Here is a 23,973-nt window from a genome sequence, read left to right as displayed (position 1 = left end):
CTTCTTGTTGGAGAAAAGAATAGTTATTTCTTGAGGTAGATGAATATCCCATCAACAAAGGACAAGATCCTTTCTAGAATATAACAAATTGTACTCCAATAAAAGATCATGGGGGTTTCAATAGAGATATTGAATAAGATATAGACTTCTATTGCTGCATTAAAAGCATTGGCATGTTCTTCATTTATTGATGTAAAATCTTTGTGACACCACCACAACCAACAAAGGCGCAAAAAGTTGTTTGCAATGCATGGATTTTTAGGATCATCCTTTGAGAAAACATAATTAAATTATGGAAGCAGGATCTGCTAGCTCTTGAGGGAATCTTGATGAAAAATAACTGTAAAATATTTGGGCGATCTTATATGCAAAAACTCATGCTTCCTGATGGGTTTATGTATAGAAATAAGAATGAATTAAGTGGTAAAGGGGCTTTTGGAAACAAGAGGGATAGAGAGGTAGTGGAAGCGAAAAATTCTAGTGTTGTGTCTGCTCCAGCTCATAATGGGAATGGCGAAGGTGTTGTAAGAGAAGTTGAGAAGGGTGTTGGAAGAAGTGGGGGTGTTTACATTTCCCCATTTAAGCTAGCTCAAATGATGAAAGATGTGGAAGACAAGAGCAGTATGGAATACCAGCACATGACATGGGATGCCCTTCAGAAGAGTATCAATGGGTTAGTAAACAAGGTAAATGCATCTAACATCAAGAACATCATTCCAGAGTTGTTTGTAGAGAATCTCATCCATGGGAGGGGTCTATTTTGTAGGTCTTGTATGAAATCCCAAATGGCATCCCCTAGATTTACAGATGTTTTTGTTGCATTGGTTGATGTGGTAAATACAAAATTTCCTGAAGTTAGCAATCTGCTTTTGCGAAGAATTATTTTGCAGCTTAAGAGGGCATACAAATGCAATGACAAGAACATGTTGATAGCAGCAACCAAATTCATAGCTCATTTAGTGAATCAACAAGTTTCATATGAGATCATTGCCTTGGAAATTCTCACCCTTTTACTAGAGAACCCCATAGATGATAGTGTAGAGGTTTTTGTTGGGTTTGTGAAAGAATGTGGTTGTTTGTTGCAAGACCTTTCACCCAAAGGTCTGTATGGGATTTTTGAAAGATTTAGAGGTATTTTCCATGAGGGGGAAATTGACAAACAAGTACAGTTTTTAATTGAAGGCCTTTTTGCAATTTGCAAAGCTAAGTTTGAGGGTCATCCAATTGTGCATCCAGAATTGGACCTTGTAGAGCAAGAAGATCAGTTAACACATGAAGTTTTCCTAGAAGATGAACTTGATCAAGAAGTTGGTTTGGATGTTTTCAAGCCAAATCCTGATTTCTTAGAGCATGAGGCAACCTATGAAAAAATGAAGAAAGATATCCTTGGAGATGCTTCTTCAGATGAAGTAGAAGGGGAGAATGATTTAGGTGATGATTCAGATGATGATGATGATGATTTAGAGGAAGGTGAGGAACCACTGAGAATACAGGATGAGACAAAGACAAACTTGGTCAATTTAAGATGTATAATTTATTTGACAATCATGTCAAGTGTTGATTTTGAGGAAGCTAGTCATAAGCTACTAAAGATCAAGCTTGAACCTAGTTAAGAGATGGAATTATGCATCATGTTGTTAGAATGATGCAGTCAAGAAAGAACATACCTTCGTTATTATAGTCTTCTTGGGAAAAGATTTTATATGATCAATAAAATTTATCAAGAATTTTTTGATAAGTGTTTTGTACAATAGTATTCTATGATACACAGACTAGAAACAAATAAACTGCATAATGTTGCAAAGCTTTTTGCCCACTTACTTGGCACAGATGCTCTTCCATGGCATTGTCTTGCTTATATATGTCTGATAGAGGAAGATACTACTTCCTCTTCCCATATTTTTATAAAGATTCTCTTTTAGGAGCTGGCAGAGTAGCTTGGTATATTGTTGCTTAATGAAAGGTTGAATGATCCAACAATGTAGGAGTCTTTTGATTCAATTTTTCCAAAGGACAATCCCAAAAAAATCATTGTTTGCTATCAATTTCTTTACTTCTATTGGTCTTGGTGGTATCACTGAGATTTTACATGATTATTTGAAGAATATGCCAAGGCTTGTAATGTAGCAGCAAAAGACTATTCCTGAGTCAGATGAATCTACCTCTAATGATGATTCTTCTAGTTCATCAGGTTCGTTAGATTCTGATACATCAGACTCAGATTCTGAGAGTGAAACTGATAGTGAGAGTAGTAAGGAGTCACCAAGAAAGAAAAATAATTCAAAGCATGACAATGAGTATGAAAAAACAAGAAGAAAGAAAAGGGCGGGGACATCTGACTCAGAGGGTGGAAGTGACAGTGAAAAAATTACTCAGAGGATGGAAGTGACAGTGAAAAAATTAGAAGGAAAAAGAAAAGGAATTAAAAATCTTTCTAGTCGGTTATTCAAGGCTCTTGTAGACACCATTTTCCTGGACTGTGACAAACAAAAGAATCACTCTCAAGTGCTTTGGTTTTATAATAGATGATCATAAGATGCTACAATTTTGTCTTATGTATTTTAATAGCCACGGGTTTTAGAGTTTTGTAATTGATAGGTAATGGATAAACAGTGTTAGGAGGAGAAAATATTGAAGGCCAAGTGCAGATTATGATAATACTAGATCAATGAATCTTGTTATTTATTGAGTATTTCTTGTTTTCCACATTGTGTGATGTACCATAAGCAAACTAGAAATCTAAATTCAATAAGATGTTTTGTTCAATGATGATAATTTCTATTTTCATGTAATTTGATGATGATAATTTCTATTTTCAAGTAATTTGATTCAATATATTATACTGTAACGTGATTTCATAACTAACAGTTCAACTTCTATATAACTAGTTCTATAGCCCAATTTTCTTGCCTGTGAAGAAAGACCATGTCAGACAATATCAACGAACAACAAAATAAGGAGACAATTGCTAGATTGTGGTCTAACTTGAAAAGAAAAGGTGATGGAAAATTTTATTGTCCATGCAAAATTTGTAAGGGGTTAAAGAATAGAAGACTTCTAATCAAACGAGTGAAGAAACATTGTAGGCTGCATGGTCACATTGAAGGTGGACATGATTATCATCCATTGGTAAGTTTTTCATTATATCATTTTGACAATTTATATACATAATAAATCACATGATGATGAGATCATGATCACGGTTTATTTATGTTTATCAATTTTAAATAGGTCGAGCACCCTGGAACACATGGTATGGATCAACACAACCCTAAGAATATGGTTTTTGAAGTGGATGAACATGGAGGTGTGAATATCAAAGCTGAAGATAATGATCCCATGGAAGATGACGACCAGGAGCCAAAAAACACAATTGAAGATGATGGTACAAACACATTGATCCATGACTCATTTAGTACTCACATAGCTAATCATGATGATGAAGATAACCATGATGTTGTTCATGATGTCTCCCTCTACTTGAGAAGGCATCTAAGGTGCTTTATGAAGGCTTGCAGGCAACTCTTCTCTTCGATGTATTGTTGTTGGTGAATTTGAAGGTTATGAATGGTTTATCCAACATAACAATGTCACGTATGTTAAGGTATGTCATATATGTCATAATAAACTATGAATCATGTTGTACCATTAATATTATTTATTATAACAAATTATATTTTTTTGTTGTAGATTGATACATGAGTTTTTGTTACCACCATCAAATATTCTACCTCGATCATACCAAGAATTATCTATCATTGTGAAAGATATTGGAATGGAGTATCAAGCAATATATGCTTGTCCCAATGATCATATTATATATCACAAACAACAAGAATTTTGAACTGAATGCCCTGAATTTCATATCAGTAGATATCAAACAAATCAAATAACAAAAAGGGTTCCTTGCAAGGTTCTTCACTATATTCCCATTATTCCACGTATGCAATGATTATTGAAGTGCACTAGCTTGGCACAATTTATGGATTACCATGCACACAATAGAAGTCGAGATGACATTATTCGAATGCCTGTGGATGGTTCATCATTTATGGACATAGAGGAAAAGTGGCCACACTTTAAAGAAGAAACTCATAATCTCAGGCTTTCATTGGCAGCAGACAGTGTCAATTCATTTGGAGAGATGAGATCTGTTTACTCAGTGTGGCCTATTTTTGTTAAGAATGTAATTATGTACTAATTAATTACTCTTTATATTTATACAATCTAACATATTTAAAACTTTTTATAGACTGAGTGACATGTCAAAGGCAACCAAGGCAAGGCAAGAATAGTACAGGCAACACAAACTCGGCTCTAGTGGTTACATGAAACTTGCTGCACGAATTGTAAGTATCTCATGTAAATGAAATATTGCATCAAAATATTAATAAATTGCAAACATTTTTTTTTTTATCAAACAATGGAAGCAAAATTCATGGTACCAAGAAAAAATGTAGGGCTTTGAATTCAATAGAGTGCCCACAAAAGATGACAAGAGAATTGCCTACCAGCAAGGCTATTCAATCATGGCTAATCGGCTATGAGAATTCAGTGGGCATACACAAAATTTGAGTGCATCCATCACACAGGTAAATATGCTAAATGGAAGTTGTTTCAAATTGAATACTTTAACAATAATCTAATTGATGTTGAGTTCCAACATAAAGTGACTATATTTGTTTTAAATAAGCAAGCAATGATAACAATGTACATGTCCTATTGACGATAAGGACAAGCCCCTAGACTTCCTAGTTCTGGTTGCTGACTCACAGTCCGATGGTACTTTGTTTGCCATGATAGAGGATTATTCTATGAATCTGGGGGTAGGGTCCAATGGGGGGCCTATGCCACTAGTTGACTTCGTGGATAACGGGAGGGAGGGGAAAAAATTGTCTTCCCTTTTTGGATCTAGACCAACTGGTAAGTCCTCCCTTCCTCCTATTAAGAACATTTCGGACCCTTCTACTATTAAGTTTGTTATCTCCATCCCTGACCAAGTTTTGGACCATAATATCAACAGTATGTTGAACTCCTTGGTAGGGAAATTTATGGGTCCGCACCCAAACATTGAAGTTGTTAGGGCCTTTGTTAATTGAAAATGGGCACTTAAAGGAAATGTAGAGGTCTCGGCTCTACCCAAAGGTCTTCTATCTTTCTCTTTTTCATGTGAAGAAAATAAGTTTAAGATCTTGTGAGGGAGTCCCTAGATGGTGGGAAAGACAACCCTGGTTCTAAGAAAATGGCATTTGAAATTAAATATGAATGATTCTATTCTGGTGTAGGTTCCAGTGTGGATAAAACTCCCAAGATTGCCTCTTGAGTATTGGGCAGAAAGCATCTTCTATGGAATAACAAGTTCTTTTGGTGAGCTACTCTCTATTGACCCAGTCACTACTTCAAAAAGAAGATTAACCCATGCAAGGTTTTGTGTTGGAGTAGCCCTTGATACAAATATGCCAGAACAGATTGATCTAGTTTCAAAACTAGGAACATGGAAGCAACATATAGAATATGAAACTATTCCTTTTGCTTATTTCCATTGTAAAAAGGTAGGTCATTGGGCAAAATCATGCCTGAAAAAGCAAAAGGCGGAGCCTAATCAGTTAAAACCTCAGATTGAAAGCCAGAATATGCCAGAGAAAAGGGTGTGGCAAGTTAAAAACATAGAAAATAAGGAAAAAAATTCAAATTGCTTTTCTCCTTTGGGGGAATAGAAGGAAGCCTCAAACTCTATCTTCAGTCCCACGGTTCAGGAGGTAGTAGAAGCTAGAGACTATCAACCGGAGGATGGTGAGATCCTAGGTCCACAAGTTGAAAGGACAGACTCTTCGGTAGCCATACCTAGTTTTGAAATACAAGAAGCCCAAAAGTGTGCAATTTTGGGATTGAGTCTTTCGGATTCAGATCAGCATTCAAGAATAGCAAACATTATTTCAACTAAGTCTAGAACTCCTAAATGGGGTAATGAAGATGAAATTTCCAAAATCCTAACCAATCCGGAAGTGGTTCCTATGTCAGAAATGGAATGGAAGCAGCCTAAACATAGGAGTAAGAAAGTAGCAACACCCTCGACATCCTTGATTAGGAAATCCAACAGAATAGCTCAAGTTGATGTGGGGTACATCTCCTCTTCCCCAGGGCAACCCTCTAATCACAAAGTTAGAGACATGGAGGCCAGCAAGAACATAGCAGATGGAACTCAAAAAACTCTCAAGGAGCTGGGAATTGGTAAGTAACTATGAAGATAATCTCTTGGAACTTAAGGGGTCTAAACAATCCTCATAAACATGATATTATTAGGAATATGATAAGAGATAGCAATCCTGACATTTTTCTTATTCAAGAAACCAAAATGAGTAGAGGAAAAGTTGAATCTTTGAAGTTTTTCAAAAATGGTAAAATTAGTGGGGCAAGTTCTGAGGGTGCTTCTGGAGGCATTGCAACCATCTGGAATCTTAACATTGTTAAAGGCTAGGTCATTATTCAGGAAGGTAATTTTTCTTGTATTAAATTTGAGCATCTTAAAGATAGTTTTTCATGGGTTCTCACAAACATTTATGCTCCTAATACCTTAAAGGCTAGAAACTCTTTTTGGAAAAGGATAAAACAAGCTAAGGAAAGTTTCAAAAATCTAAGTTGGATGGTTATGGGGGATTTCAATACGCCCTTAAAAGAGGAGGAAAAATTTGGAGGCAACCCACCTTAGCTGGAAAGTAGGATGGCCCTCATGGATTTTATTAATTTTCTAGTCTTAATGATCTGGAGATACAGGGTTGTAATTTCACATGGACAAATAGAAGAAATGGTAATGACCTTATTCAAGTGTGCCTTGACCGAACTCTTATTTATGATGATTGGTATAGATAGTATTTTTGTTCTTTATCTGCACATATTCGGGTTGGTTCTGATCACTTTCCAATTACTTTTAATGCTGATTTGATCAACAGAAGAAAAAACTATCCCTTTAGATTTGAAAAAATGTGGACACTTCACCCTGATATTAAAAAATATATTCAAAAATGGTGGAGTATCCAAGTTGAGGGAACAACAATGTTCAAAGTGGTTAAGAAGCTCAAAAGTGTGAAGGACAACATTCGAATCTAGAATAAGAACAAATTTGGGAATATATTTGAGCTAAGAGTAAAATTTAGGAAAACCTTAAAGATATATAGGACCAAATCCAGAAGGATAGTTTCAGTACTGTTTCTATTGCTGAGGAGAATGAGATTCTTAAGAAATACCATGATATTATTACTAAAGAGGAAATGTTCTGGAAGCAAAGATCGAGATGCATGTGGCTCAAGGAAGGACACAGGAATAGAAGATTCTTCCATATGTCAACCATCAAACATAAAGTTGCCAACAGGATGAACAAGTTAGTTGTGGACAGTGGGGAGTTGGTCAAGGAAGATGAAATAAGGAATGAAGCTAAGAGGTATTTCTTGGACCTCCTTTTGAGGGATCAAATTCTGGATGTTGAAGCTTAGTCCTCTTTTCTTCAGAGCATTCCTCATCTCATTGATGCCCAAAATAATGTATTTCTCTCTTCCATTCCTTCCACCTTAGAAATTAAAAATGCTTTTTTCTCCTTTGATGGAAACAAAGCCCCTAGTCCTGATGGCTTCCCAATGCTCTTTTTTCAAGAGTTTTGGGACATTATCGGGACTGATGTTGCTAATGGGGTTAAGGAATTCTTTGGGGCTAGAAAACTCTTGAAGGAAATAAATGGTACTTTTATTGCTCTTATCCCCAAGATTCAACATGCTGATTCTCTAGACAAGTTCATACCTATTAGCCTCTGCAATTCCTTTTACAAGATCATATCTAAGGTCCTGATCTCTAGACTCTTGTCTATTCTCCCAGCTTTAATTAAACACTAGCAGAATGGGTTTGTTCCTAGAAGACAAATTCTCAATTCCATTATTACTGTTCATGAGAATATTCACTCTCTTGTTAAAGTGAAGAAGCAAGGTCTCATGCTTAAGCTCGATCTCTCCAAAGCCTATGATAGGGTTGACTGGTCTCTTCTTCAAAAAGTCCTCACTTCCTTTGGGTTTGCCCCAAGAGTTGTGGATCTTTTCTCCCAACTTACCTCTACTATGTCCTTTGTTGTTCTTGTCAATGGTTCTCCTTCAACCTTTTTCCAAGCTTCAAGAGGTCTTAGGCAAGGAGATCCTATCTCCCCCATCCTTTTCATTATTATGGCAAAATGCTTGGGTAGACCATGGAAAACTTGGTGCAGATAGGATCCTTTAAGGGTCTTCAACCTTCTTCTGCTGACCTTATTTGTTCACACCAGTAGTTTGTTGATGATACAATAATTATGGGGGATTCCAGCATCTCAGAAGCTAAAGTTCTGAAGAATACCTTGTGCAAATATGCTTCTAGAATGGGGCAGCTTATTAACTAGGCCAAAAGTGATGTCTTTTTCATTAACACCCCAGAGAGAAGACAAAAACGGATCAATAGAATTCTAGAGTGTAAATTTGTTGACCTTCCTGCTACCTACCTTGGTCTCCCTATGGGGATTTCCCCTCCTGACTCATATTGGAGTTCGCTGGTTGATAAATTTCATAAAAAACTTGCAGGTTGGAAAGGGGCTCTCTTAAGTCAAGCTAGTAAGCTCCTTCTTCTTAAGGCTAATCTTCAAAGTATCCCCATTTATGCTCTTAGCTTATTTAGAATTCTAGTCAAGTATGTTGAAGCTATTGAGAAAATTCAAAGAAGATTCCTATGGTTTGGGGTTGAGGAAAAGCAAAGAATGTCCTTGGTGGCATGGGATCAGGTTTGCAAGCCAAAAAGAAATGGTGGTCTGGGGCTTAGGAGGATTCACACTTTAAATGAAGCTCTCTTGTCAAAACAAGTTTGGAGATGCTTTAACTCTGATTCTGAATGGTGCAAAATTTGGAGAGGTAAGTATTCTCTTCTATCCTCTTCTCTATCTTCTTTTCTTAATTCGGATCTCAGTATAAATGGATCTCATATCTGGAACCATGTTTCTAAATGTAAAGATGTGATTGCTAAAGGTGTGACATGGAAACTTGGAAATGGTAGAAAAGTTAGATTCTGGGAGGATCCTTGGCTTTTTGACAAACCCCTAATGGATTTCTATGAGTGTGCTTCCCATGCTCCCTCCTGTATTGGCTCTTTTGGTACCTTAGTGGCAGATTACTGGGATGGGAACAACTGGCAGAACATAGATAGTATTCATCCTAGTCTCTCCAAGCTCAAAACCCAATTGTCTGCAATTTGGCTGAATAAGGAAGAGGATTCCTTGATCTGGAGATATAACCCCAAAGGTACCTTTACTATATCTTTGATGTATTGTATCCTCTCCCCCTCCCCTCCTATGAATCCTTTCTAGTCTAAAGCTTGGTTAAAAGGGCTCACTCCTGAAATCAATATGTTCTTCTAGACTATTCTCCAGAATAAGATCCTTATTGTTGACAACCTTAAATGTAGAGTTTTTGCCCTTCCAAATAGATGTGTGTTGTGCTTTCAAGAGGAAGAGTCAATGGACCATCTTGCCCTCCACTTTTCTTTCTCAACCTCTATTTGGGAAAGCTTCCTCAAAAGCTTTAGTCTTGCTTGGGTGTTTCCCAGTAACATCAGAGATTTGTTCTCTTCCTGGCAAATTCATTGGACCAACTCTTTTCTGAGGTGTATGTGGTAGATCTCTCTGCCTCACATTTTGTGGGGTCTTTGGAAGGAAAGAAACAACCGAATTTTAAGGGATGTATCCTTAAATCAAGATATTGTTTTTCAGAAAATTCAAAGGGCTATTTAGGAAAATATGGGAACTATGGAGGTCTCTTGTTACTCAAACAACTCTTTGGAGTTAAATATCTTTAGAGCCTAGAATATGAAGATCACTGATGGTCATAATATCAACTACAATAAAAGGATTGAAGTTAAATGGCAAACCCCTCCCTATGGTTTGCTTAAAATCAATTTTGATGGAGCAACCAAAGGAAATCCAGGTCCTTTAGGCTATGGAGCTATTCTCAGAGATGACAGAGGCATTTGCAAAGGTATGATTGCTATCTCTATTGGCATTCAAACTAATCATAAGGTGGAAGCTATGCCAACCCTTCAAGGCATTATTCTAGCCAAAAAATGGAATTATACCCATTTCTAGATCAAAGGGGATTCCAATAATATTATTAAGTGTCTCAATGGGACTTCTAAGCCCTCTTGGTTGATTCACAATATAATTTTTTCTGCCATTGACATCATCAGAACCTTCAAAAAATGCCACATATCCCATATATATCGAGAGGCCAACTTTCTACTGATTGGGCTACAAACATGGTGGTGAAGAATGAGACAATTACCATGTGGATAGGTGAGAGCGGTCTTCCCGGAGATGTAAGACAAATCATAATAAATGAAAGATATCGAAGTACCCCAAAGAATCTTGATTGATAGGGCAATTATGATATGTACTAAAGTAAGCACTTCGAGTTACTTCGATAATGAGGGAATTACCCATTATAACATCAAAGCTAGCAGAATGTGCATTATAACCTATCAAATCACTATGCTATGCATGCTTTCTGGGTTTTTGTTTTAACTTCGACAAGCTTTCTATTTCACCAGCTCTGTAACCTAAACTTGACTGTGAGAAATGACACCATGGGCGGAAATAGGAGAAGATATGAGCCAGGAAGTTGCAAGGAGTGGAAATAGAAAGAAGAGGTGTGGGAAATTTTGTAGAAGGGTGGTCTTTCGAGCTTCATTGAGAGACTCCATGGCCACGATGGAAAGATAACCAGCTTCTTCTGCAAAAATTGGAAGAGGGGCAAGCTTAAAATGGGTGACCAACTGGTGGAAATTGATGAAGAATTAATAGCTAAAGCTACGGGACTCAAAAGGGAGGCTGCAACTTCTACAGAGATAGGAAGGTCAGCAGGGAAGCCATTGAAAGGTACCCAGTCATAGAGAAAGAGAAGAAAAGACTGGTAAAGTTGAGTAAAACCTATTACCCACCTAGGGCTTTTGCAAAACCCTGGCGGGAAATTCTCTTTGTTTAAATGAGGTATATAACTCTAGATGGCAGGTTTACGAAAGTATATGGACATCACTTTGTCCTCTTAAATCATTTTAGGCATAATGATAAGGTGAATTTCCCTTACTTCTTGCTCTATTCTATGAATGCATCCCTAAAAGCATATAAAGAAAATCCTCGGAGTGATACGACAATGCACCAGGGACTTATGGTCCTCATTTATGATCATTTAAAGGATAGTAAAATCAATTGAATGTAGCTCTCTATGGATTCAAAAGAAGAAATGTCTGATTCTAATTTCTTGGAGGAATAGGATTCAGATAATGATTCCTTGACTGATAATGAGGAAAGCTCTGATGACTCAGAGTATGAGAGGAGAAAGAATAGGAAATCAAGACCCTCTTCTTCTAAGAGCAAAAAACCCCAAAGAAAACCCTTGATTAGTATTTCTTCAGAAGAAGAGGACTTTGATTTCGTTGAGGAGAAGAAGAACCCTAAGGGAGTACTAAAGGAAAAAAGTAAGAACCAAGCCCAACCGAGGAAGAAGCAAAAGAAAACAAAGGAGAGTGGAAAAGATCTAGAGGAGACAGGCAAGGAACCAGAAGAGGATAAGCAAACAAGAACCCTAACAGCTAAATAAAGCCTGGAGATGGAGACTATGGAGGAGACCCTCAGGGCTGCCGACACTATTTCTGCCCTCCATATCGCTAAAGATGAATAGATAACCCCTGGTAAAGTTACTCCTTCTCCTGATCCTCACCTTGAGGCCTTGAAGGGTTTTATGAAAACCATTGAATGGCTTATTGATGGGAATAAGAATACTACAAATGAATACAAAAAACTCTGCAACAGAGTCATGATCCTGGAGACCATTAATATTGGAGAGGGGAGCACTATGGCTGATTATATCAAAGATTTGAAGAAGACAATTGCCAAAGTAGAAGACATCAGAGATGCCTTTAATCCCTAGTTTGAGAAAATTGGAAAGGAGATACAGGATAGAAAAACCCTGGAGGAAACTAGCGAAAAAACGCTCTCGGATATAGTTGCCAAAGTGGACAAGATAGAGGAGTGCCTCAAGAAAATTGTGGAGCAGAGTCTCAACATTCTAAAAATCTCAGCCAACAACACCCATACCCTCATTAGCAAGCTTGATGATGAAAAGGAAACCCAAGAAATTGACCTAGATGTAGAAAGAACCAGGGAAGCCCAAGGTCCCAAAACCCGCACCCATGGAAAGAGGAAGGAAAAGAAAGTGAATAAGGACTTGGAGGAGCTAAAAGTAGTTGGGGTGACCTATGATGAGCTGGTGACTAAGGCAGAGGATCTACTAAAGAAAATTACTATGTAGTGTCTCCTTGGGTCCTTTGTTGTTTTTTGTTGTTTAGTTGTTTTTTTTGTTTGCTAGGTTTTTGACTAGTTGCTTTGTATGTGAACTCTATTTTCTTAGCTTTCTATTTAACTATGTTGTAATGGTTTCGGGTCCTCAAAACCTATTTTTCAATTAATCAGAACAATGTGCATGTCATTGGAATGGAGCCTGCTAATCATGAAACACCACCTGCACATGAAGATCCGGATGTGCATCCTAGTAGTGCAGGTATTCATTTGCTATTCAAATTTATTTATTTAGCTATTAATACAATTAAACATCTCAATTTGTAATTAGAGTAGTAATTAATGTAACATTTTTTGTTAATATTTTAGAGCATGTAGTTGGTGGTGAGCAAGTGGAGCATGATCTAGGTGCACAATATCAAGAATGTGATGTTTCCCACTCAAGTAAAGAGGACCATTGTTATTGCTTTAAACAAATATAATTGCAATTGGTGTTCAACATTAATGTAACCTTTAGTATTTCAACTCTAGATGATCTAGAGGGTGTTCAAAATGTTGAGGTTGAGGCTACACAAAATGATGTGGCCCCATCAGGTAAAGAGCACAACAATTATGTTCTCTAAATTAATGAAATACTTGTAACAATAATATTTTTTTTTTTTGAATTTAAGCCATTTCTTTGTTATTGCAGAGGACCCCCCTTCACTTTAGTGTCCTCATCCTCAATATAGGAATAGGCATACATCGAGATCACAAGCAATTGGTGGAACATCTGCAGAGGGGGGAAAGGATGAAGAAACCGATGTTCCACTTAGTCTTTTCATAGCTTCAAAGAAAAAACAAAGAAATAAATGATTGTAATCTAACTTATTTGATAATGACTGATTTTTATGTGTTAGTGAATGTAATTATGTGTTAATTAATGGTTATGGATGATATGTGTTAATTAATATTGATGAATGTTGCATGTTAATTAATGTTAATCAATGTTATGTGTTAATGAACATTATGTGATATTAATGAATGAATGCTATATTTTATTAATGGTAGAACAAATGAATAAATGAATGTTATAAGATGTTAAAGGGGAATTTAGAGTGATGTTGGGGGGGGGAGAGGGGCCAAATGAGCTTCCACCTTCATGTGGTTGGCCCTGTTAAGTAGAGAATATTAAACTATTCTCAAAACCAAGCGAAGCTCAACAAGATAACACACTTTTCAATATTTCATTATTTTGTATAGTTAATCTTATTGAATAATGTATATTGAATCTTAATTGCAGGGTCCAATAGATCCAACATGAACAACAACACAAAAAGTTGTTGGGTATAATGAACTCCCATATTGTCTTTCCTGTATACGAACAATATGATTTGCTTCTAGTGTTGATATCCAAGGTGGGATTGCAAAAGTTATGAATATGCCTCATCCTTGTAAGTTTTTTTATTACTTGTAAGTAATGAATATGCCTCATCCTTGTAAGTTTTTTTATTACTCGTAAGTCATGAATATTGATCTTTAATTGATTAAAATCATTTCAATGAATGAAAATCTTGATTATTATAAAGTGATATATGCACTATCAATTCCAAATTGAAACCCTTTCAGTGCATGCATGTTGTTTGCCAAAATGCCATCTCAAAAGTATTAGCAAACAAACAAAGGCATTCACAAAATCAAGAAAGACAAACTGAAAATTAGCAGTAGAGCATTCAAGTAAATTGTTTGTCAAGAAGCATAGTTGAAAAGGTGAAAAATAAATTGGTTTCAAAATAGGGGTAGACCATTACAAATTAGCAACTTGGCATCACTTCTCTTCTTACTTCTCCTCAACCCTCTTGGTCTGCACTCTCACTTTTTCACCTGGCACCTGCAACTCTTACTCTCACATTCATAGCTGTCAGCTTCTTGCTCTTTGTTTTTGTGAGTTGAAACAAAAATAGGAGGTAGTTTTATAAAGTTGGTGGGGTTTGGGTGGGGCCCATAGGCTGTGATGGTTTGACCTTGGGCATGGAGTTTGAAAAAAAGTTCTAATTTCTTTTAAATCACATATGGGCTATTAGGATGGTCAGGAGGCTCTTCGGAGTCCCTCAAACATCTCAAGGATGTCTTAGAGATGTCTCATGATGGCATTGGATTGCACTGGGGCAGCAGGGGGACGTCCCATCCATGTCCCTTTATTCTAAATGTGTCCCCATTTAAAAAACAAATAGTTTTGGGGGAGGAAATGTCCTTATGGAAATAGGAACCCAATGAAGATATTAAGAGGGCATGAAGGCACAACCAAGGGACATTGAGTAGAAGGCAAAGGAAAAATATTAGAAACAAGAGGAGGAGCACTTGGAGAAGAAGGTAGGGAAAATAGCAATCCAACCAATAGAGAAATTGAACTCTGAGGGCAAACTACCAGAGATAGCAAGAAACTCTCCATCCAAAGCAAGGGAGACAAAACCAACAATCTCTACTTAGGGAGGAGCTCTAGACCCCAAATCTAAAGAAAGAAACAGAGCTAAAGTAAGTGAATTGGATAATAACAAGAATGTAAAGTGCACCCCTGATTTGCTAACCAAAATGCTCAAAATTCAATGAAATATTTAATGAATACATAAAACTATATACATATGCAGGCGCACCATGGTTGAGATGGTCCAACTCGCTAGTCTCACTCTATGACTAAGCTCATGCCATATCTAAATCAAAGACATCTCAAGTACATCATCGGTGGAAAGCTACAAAATGTCATTTTCATACATAAGAAAGACATACACAATTGGGCACAATCACCAAGAGATTGGTAAAAACTATGTTTGAGATCATTGTCCTAATTGTGGTGTGGTCACGAAGAGGTTGACAAATTTACGGCGATCTCTTCATGACCACACCACAATTAGGACAATGATCTCAAACACACTTTTTACCATTCTCTTGGTGATTGTGCCCAATTGTGTATGTCTTGCTTATGTATGAAAATGGAATTTTCCAGCTTTCCACTGACGATGTATTTGAGATATCTTTGATTTAGATATAGCATGAGCTTAGTCATAGAGTGAGACTAGGGAGTTGGACCATCTCAACCATGGTGCGCTTGATCATATTAGCTTGAAACCATGCACCTCATATTAGCCTCAAACCTATGCCCCTACTGGTAGGTGGTGGGGATAGAATATCATTCACTGTACATATCAATGACTGGATAATAATAATTTTTTTTTGATACAAATTATCATCATCGAAATTATGATGAATACCAAGCTTTTGACCAATGATGTAATCGGCAGACATACATTGTTCTTGTCAATGAAATGTTCTAGAGTCATCGCACTTCCAACTCAAACCTCACAAACATCTGATGAGAATGTTGTATGTGGGACAAAACTTCGTAGTCAAACAGTTGTCAATGTCTCTGAATGGATCGATGACACAAGCATTTGACAAACAACATCACCGTTGGTGCGAAGTTTCAAATTGTCGTCGGCTTTGTGATGAAATCTACTGATTTCGATGACCTTTTTGACCTTCAGTAGAGTCCATGGGATTATTGTATTTCTGACGGGCATGGCATCATTGACCAATCCGATGCTGATTTTTCGATGACTAATTTTGTCGGCACTCCGATGAAAATTATTCGCAAATCTGACAATCAGGCATCAGAAATCAGCTCCGAATGTACTAGTGATGGTATCCTAGAGATGAAAACCTTGAATTATGTGCATACACAGATGCAAATTGGGTAAGAGATGTAGATGATAGAAAAAGCACCACCAACGGAGCATTTTTTCTTGGAAATAGATTAATTTCTTGGTTGAGTAAGAAACAAAGCTGCACATCTTTATCAACAGGAAAATTAGAATATGTTGCAGCAACAACTAACTATACACAGGTATTATGGCTTAAACAAATGTCGAAGGACATAAAAGTAAAATGCAAGGAACCTATAACTATCTATTGTGATAACATTGCAGCAATTGATATATCTAAGAATCTGGTACTACACTCTAAAACTAAACATGTTTCTATCAAATTAAATTTTATGAAAGAGAATGTTGAAGCAAAAGAAGTAAAACTAGTTTATGTGAATACTAAAGAACAGATTGTAGATATTTTCACTAAGCCTTTGCTTGAGGAGACTTTTTAATATATTAGAGAACATCTTGGGGTCATACCCCCACTGGTAGAGACTTAGACAGTTGATGTTTGTCATCAATCGATAGAACTAACAAAGAAAACTTTTATTTCAACTTTGATGAGGAGATCTACTTCTCAGGGGGAGTAGTTGGTATACTGAATTGGTTGGTATTTTGTATTTGAACTTGGTTTTGTATTGCTTTGGAATTTGATGTCAAACGAGAGAGATTGATATGGAAAAACACAAGAAAACCACATGTTACTCTCAGGGGGAGAGATTGTTACTTTGAGATTGATTACTCTCTGTACCTGAATTTTGATTTCTGGTTATGATCTCTTTTAAGAGATTGTTGGTTTCTAGTATTTGGCATTTTTGTTTTGGCACTTTGATGGTTTTTCCATCTTGTGTTGCCATCAATGCCAAAGGGAGAGATTTTTCATATTTTGGTATGGTTTTTTCATTGATGTCAACACTTATCAACTCTGGCACCTTGGAGAAACGGTTATGTTCACCGGCAAGCAAGTGACTTATGCACAGTCACCAGTATCTGGTACATCGGCAAGATATAATGTTCACTGGCATTTGGAATGATATGGAAAACACTTGGTTATGTCAAAGACATCATTTGGAGACTTTGTCTTAGAGATTTGTTCATTGGTATATTCGTAATTGCATATTTGTTGTTACCGACAAATAGGTCCAGGATAAGCACTGGTAGGCTTATATATTCTAGATCAGCATAACATGCTATGGAGATGATTTATTATTGTTGTAAATGAAATAAGCTAACATTTTATATCGGTTATTGCATCGGTTATTGTTTTATTTGTAAATTGATTTTATTGTAATATCCTTTAGAGTTGACCTACTAAAATTGGTCTTAGGTTATGATATAAATGTAAGATCTTATTTGTAAGATCAGAGAGTAGAATGCGAAGGAAGAAATAATTTGGTATATGCAAGAATAAGCAAAGCTATACACACAAACATCATTTGAAGGTTGAAGAAGGGTTTTTATGAAGACAATCAAAACTACACTAGTACTAAATCCAGCATACAAAGTTGATATTTTGAGCAATACATTACTATTGGATTTAACCATCGAATTGTACTCAGTGTGACTCCTATTTGTGTTTGAGCAGTGAGCTCTAGGCGCTTGGCCTTTCTGCATGTGCATACCCCCTTTTTGCATGTTTATACCATGGTTTTTCCCCTTACAGGGTTTCCATGTACAAATATTGGTGTTATGTGTAGTGGATGTTATTTTCTTTTTGTTTCATGCATTAATCTTTACTGGTACTGCAATTAACTAATAAAACTATCTATCGACATAAAGCTTGATTTAATGGTATTAAGCATTAAGGTTGGTTAATTTGTTTTGAATTTATTTGATAACTGATTCACCCCCCCCACTCTCAGTTGTCTTTGGGACCTAACAGGTTTAAGATATGAATTTAAACCTTGATTAAAAAAAACATTGTGAAGCTACATGTCAGGTCGGGCCCCAAAGTGGGTCCGGCTAAAAAAAATTGTTTTCATGCAAATGACCTTTAAAATTCCTCACAAATCTTACACATACCTTTGGAATCGATCAACACCATTTTCAGGTCATCAATCTGAGCTTTACAACTTTCAGGCACTTGCACCACATTTTTACATTTAATAGCGAAGATGTAATTTTCAAACTGGTCAAAACACCTTTTTGGACCTCGCCATTTGATAGGTGTGTACTCTGATATACAAACATGAACTCTACCAAGTGGTTTCTCAAAACAAATCGTGAGTGAAGAGATATCAATGGTCAAAGATGACCAACTGGGTTTGTTGGCACTGCGGACCTAATGAAGTCAATGCGCAGGCAACTCATGATGCCTTTCTTAAAAATATCAAATGATCTTCATAGACCCTCAAATCTAAGGCATAGGTACCTTGAAGTACATAACAAAACTTAGAATACTCAGTTTGACCAAAAGGTTGACTGGGTGCAAATGGTCTGCTCATGAAAATAGCAACTTTAACTGATATAGCAATGAAAGTACGAAAGTTTCAAACAGATGGCTCAAGAAACCCTTTTGAAAACTGATCAAATAGATTGGTAGGAGCTTGAAACTAGAAACATAGCTTATCATTTATATCAACAATATCCTAGAAAAAACATTTTGACATGACACTCACCGGGGTGAATTTTACACTTATGCAAAATAGGGCTCCAACTAGCAGCTGAAACAGGAACTTGACAAACAACACAAACTGCAAACAGATTGAGCTTACTAAACTGAGCAAATGGATTCATAGAGACTTGAAATTTTTCATGGAGGCACACTTTTATGCATAGAATGAATTCCATTTTTAATTTCAACATGAAAATTAACAGGGCAAAAGATATAAGCTCTCAAAGTAGGCTACTTGGTAAAATCTGTATTTGCACCTAAAATGCACTTTCAGCTCACCCCTTGAAATGGGTAGTTGATAAACTGATCCAAACTGAAATCTAAAAGTTACAGCACACTACATAGGTCAAATGAAAGGTGTAGGATATGCTTCCCAAGCCTTACCCTTTGAAAATCAACTGGCTCCATTTTACCCTGTCTCTGACTAGGCCATTCAAACTGACTCATTTTATGATCATTTGGAAATGTAGAGAAATTTTTTGAAATGGGCCTTAAACTTGAATCAAATTTAATGATTCCCAACACCATGAATAGAATAGTACAACAAAATAATAAAGGACATGGTAAATTCCATCAGAAATGTTGGAGGAAAACTTGAGGAAGATGATGTGGTCAGCAAAATCTTGAGAACCTTGCTACCACAATATGCCATAAGGGTTTTTGTAATTTAGGAACTTAGATCTTTTGGAACAATTAATGTTACACTTGACTCCCTGATTAGTAAGTTGACTACCTTTGAATTGAGCAAGTATGATATTAGTATGCCAAATATTGATGTTTCCTTCAAATCTTCCATGACACTTGCACCAACAATGAGAAGAAAAGAAACCGAAGGTAGTTCTACTACAAGAACTAGTCATTCTCATGAACATGACAACATTTTATCTGAAGAACATGAACAATATGAGCTTGAAGCTCTAGTAGTAAGAGGGCTGCTAAGAGGAAAAGGAAAGTACATAGGTAAACTGCCCCTGAAGTGTTTCTCTTGCAATAAACTAGGTCATATTGCATCCAGATGTCCTAACAATGATAGGAAGGACAACTTTATAAGATACAAAGATAAGAGAAAGGAGTGATATCTTCCAAAAGAAGGGGTTACTGATGAAGAATCAAAATGACTTGATGGAGAAGGGATTGAATTTGTAGTGGTAAAGGAAGATAGCACAAAGGAAAGTGGTATGGCATTGATTTCTAGTTCAAACCAGTGTGGAGACTGGGTAATCGATAGTGGTTGCACTCACCACATGACTGGTGATAGGAACACATTCCTGTCAGGATTAATGATAGTCCCAAAGATATTGAGAGGGGGGGTGAATAAGTATCTAACTAGTTTACAAAATATTTAACCTTATTAAATATTTTGCATTCTAAAATAGTGTACCGGTAAATAAGAATTAATGCAATAAGCAGGAACAATAATGACAGTATAGAAAATGCACCATAACATAAGATGTTTAATGAGGAAACCCAGTGTGGGAAAAACCTCGGTGGGATTTGTGACCCATAATATTCACTCACTGGCCAATGAATAAACATTACTTACTATGAGGGGCCTGCACATGCAGAAAGGCCAACTACCTAGAGCTCACTGCTCAATCACAAGATAGAAGTCTCACTGACTTACAAAATGGATTATGAAAATCCAATACAATGTACTGCTTCAAATCAGCATCAACTATCCCAGGTTCAGTATCGGTTTAAGCTCATACTATAACCATAAACCTTATACAAAATCTACTTTATGCATTCACATATATCTTCCTTCTTATTCACTCATTCTTATTCCATTACTCATTTATACCATACATCTTACAAAAGACCCATAAGATCTCATAAATATATGATTCTATTACAATATGCCTTGTTGGATTTACAAAAGATAATTACAATTAAATATAATAAACAAAATTTTATTCCTCTCGGCTAGAGTGTTGGTATGCATTGTAGCCACTACCAGTGAAGTGCCTACCAGTGTATGTAGATGTCTATGCTAGTACCAGTGCTTGCTGGTGGCTTTACTAGATGAATGCCACGTGGTTGCCAGAAGGTTTCCATCAATGACAACACCATCATTTCTCATTAGAGTGTAGAATACCAACAATTCCTTAGCATGGAGGACTGTGATAGAGGATTGATGAGATTTGACAATGATGCTCCTTGTGCAGTAAAAGGTAAGGGGTCTACAACCCTAAATGATAAAACCAACTATGAAGATGTTTATGAGGTAAAAAGGATAAAGTATAGTTTGTTAAGTGTTGCACAACTTAACAATAAGGGTTACAAGTTAGAATTTAATGAAGGACTATGCAAAATAAGTGATAAATCAGGAGATCTGATTGCTACTGGCAAACAAACTAGAGGTAATATGTTCTGCCTAGACACCACTATAGGAAGTTTCCTAATGGCAAAGGTAGAAGATAGTTGGCTATGGTACAAAAGATTTTTTCATGTTAGTTTTGATAGCATAGAAAAGGTTATTAAAATGAAGTATGTCAGAGGTATACCTAATATTATGAAACCTGAGAATACTATGTGCAAATAATGTCAACTAGGGAAGTTGACCATATCTAGTTCCAACAAGAAATCTTATTCATCTAAGAATGTGCTAGACTTAGTGTATATAAATTTGTGTGGTCCTATGAGGACTAAGCATTTCTATGGGGATCAGTACTTCATATTGTTTGTAGATGATTTCTCAAGAATGATGTAGGTTGTATTCTTGAAAGAAAATTCTGAAGCCTTTCACATGTTTAAGGTCTTCAAGGCTCACGTGGAAAGAGGAATTGGTAAGAGTCTAAAATGTTTGAGATTGGATAGAGGAGGAGAGTTTACCTCTTAAGAGTTCATAAATTACTGTGAAGAACACGAGATTATGAGGTAGATATATGTACCCAAAACAACTCAGCAGAATGGGGTTTCTGAAACAAGAAACAAAAATATAATTGATTGTGTGAGGACTCTAATGATTCAGAAGGATATTCTACATGTCTTCTAGAGAGAAGCAATAAGTATTACTGTGTATACCTTGAACATGATACATGTGAAGAAGTGGACAAATAAGACTCCCTATGAATTATCGTGTGGATACTCACCAAATGTGAGTTACTTCAAGGTATTTGGAAGAAGGTGCTACATCATAGGATGAGTATATTAGGATAACTCGTGGACAACTGAGAGGGGGGGTGAATCAGTTTCTAACAGATTATATTAATCAAACCACTTTATAACCTTTAACCAAAGCATATAAACATTTAATATCGGAATAGTAGAGATAGATATCGGTAAGCAATAAAACTTAAGAATGAAATAGAGAATTAAAACAATGCAGCCATACCACATAACACCATGATTTATATGTGGAAAACAAGGTAAAGGGAAAAACCACAATGGGAAGCCTACCCACAGTCATATGATACTTCTACAGAAAGTATGAGATATAATAAGGGGCCTGCACATGTAGGAAGGCACACTACCTAGAGCATACTGCTCATTACAAAGGAGTCTCACTGACTACAAAGAGGTTATAACCACCTCAATATAATTGGACAACAATCTAGAAGAATGAAATGCCAAAGATAGCATCTACCATGCTTGATTATAGTCTCAGTTAAGCTCAATATTGAAGGCCTTTGACCTCTTACTTAAACCCAATTCGATCACCTATGATCGACCAAATCTCCATAACATATGATATTTTATTTCACAACCATAAACATATTTGATTCCCATACCCCTGATCTACAATGAGATCTTACACCAATTTATACAAACCCTAAGGCCTAAAACAATTAGGTTGGCCACTTAAAAGATATTACAATAAGATCATTACATACATCCATATTACAATGATATGCTATGTCAGCTCAAGACCAAAACAACATTAACCAATCCATAAATCATCTTGGTAATGTGTAGAGAACATGTTAACATGATACTAGTCCATAACCTAGATAGATACCATACCTAATCTGGGTCCACCATGCCAAAGCAATGTCTCCAATCAGTCAAGCCATGATCAAGGATCACCTTCTGAATCTTGAATTCCATCTAGAAGTCACATCAACACCACTTATGCATTCTGTCAAAGATTCTTAGTAAAAGCTTTGTCGGTAAAACCTTAAATACTTACCAGTAACACAAGATCTTCTATTGGTAACCATAACAACTAGTGTTGACATCAATGACAAAAAATCAATGCAACACATAATCAATTCCTCCATATTGCCAACAATCTCCCCCTTTGGCATTGATGGTAACACTAGATGTGAAAAAGAAAATATCTAAGTGCCAAGAAGTGCCAAACATTTCTCATAGAAGATATAAAAATGAAAAACTAAAAAATCCTAGCAACTCCCCCTGAGGAGTGTAGTCCAATCTTAAATTGGTCTGAATTTTTCACATATAACTCTTCCCCTTTGACATCAATGCCAAAGATATGACATAGATATCAAAATTTTGTGAATCTCAAAGCCGACTACTCCCCCTGAGTAGTAGCACCACTATACCAACCTAGAGCTAAGGATAGAGCTAATGATGCATACTAGACTGATGGTCTTCTCCATCAATTAAGTTTCTATTGGAGGGGTAGATACCCTTAACCTGTCTCTCAAATACTCAAATGATTCCTTAAACAATGGTTTAGTCAATATATCTGCAATTTGTTCTTTAGTGTTCACATAAACCAATTTTACTTCCTTTTCTTCCACCTTGTCCTTCATAAAGTTATATTTTATTGAAATATGCTTAGTCTTAGAGTGAAATATTGGATTCTTAGACATGTCAATGGCTGCAAAGTTATCACAATAGATAACTACTAGTTCACTACAATTTACCTTGATATCCTTCAACATTTTCTTCATCCACAAGACTTGAGTGTAATTAGTTGATGCTGCAACATATTCAACTTCTACAATAGATAAGGAAATGTATGACTATTTTTTGTTGATCCATGAAGCCAATTTCTTTCGAAGAAAGAAAGCTCCACTAGAAGTGCTCTTCATGTCATCAATATCTCCTACCCAATCCGAATCTATATATGCACATAAAGTGAAGTTATCATCTCTATAATACCTTAAGCCATATTCTATTGTTCCTTGCAAATATCAGAATACCCTCTTTACTACACATTCATAATTTTCTTTAGGATTACTTTGATATCTTGAAATAATACTTACTGCATTCATAATATCTGGTCTAGTTTGAGTTAGATATAACAAGCCACCAATCATAGACTTATACCTTGTCAAATTTAGTGGTGCAGATGTATCTTTGATAGATAATTTTTCACTTGTCACCATAAGAGTACTTACCAGTTTGGAATTATCCAT

The sequence above is a fragment of the Cryptomeria japonica genome, chromosome 10 (assembly GCF_030272615.1).
Source record: "Cryptomeria japonica chromosome 10, Sugi_1.0, whole genome shotgun sequence".
NCBI classification, from domain to species: Eukaryota; Viridiplantae; Streptophyta; class Pinopsida; order Cupressales; family Cupressaceae; genus Cryptomeria; species Cryptomeria japonica.
Note: the sequence above shows the minus strand (reverse complement) of the source record.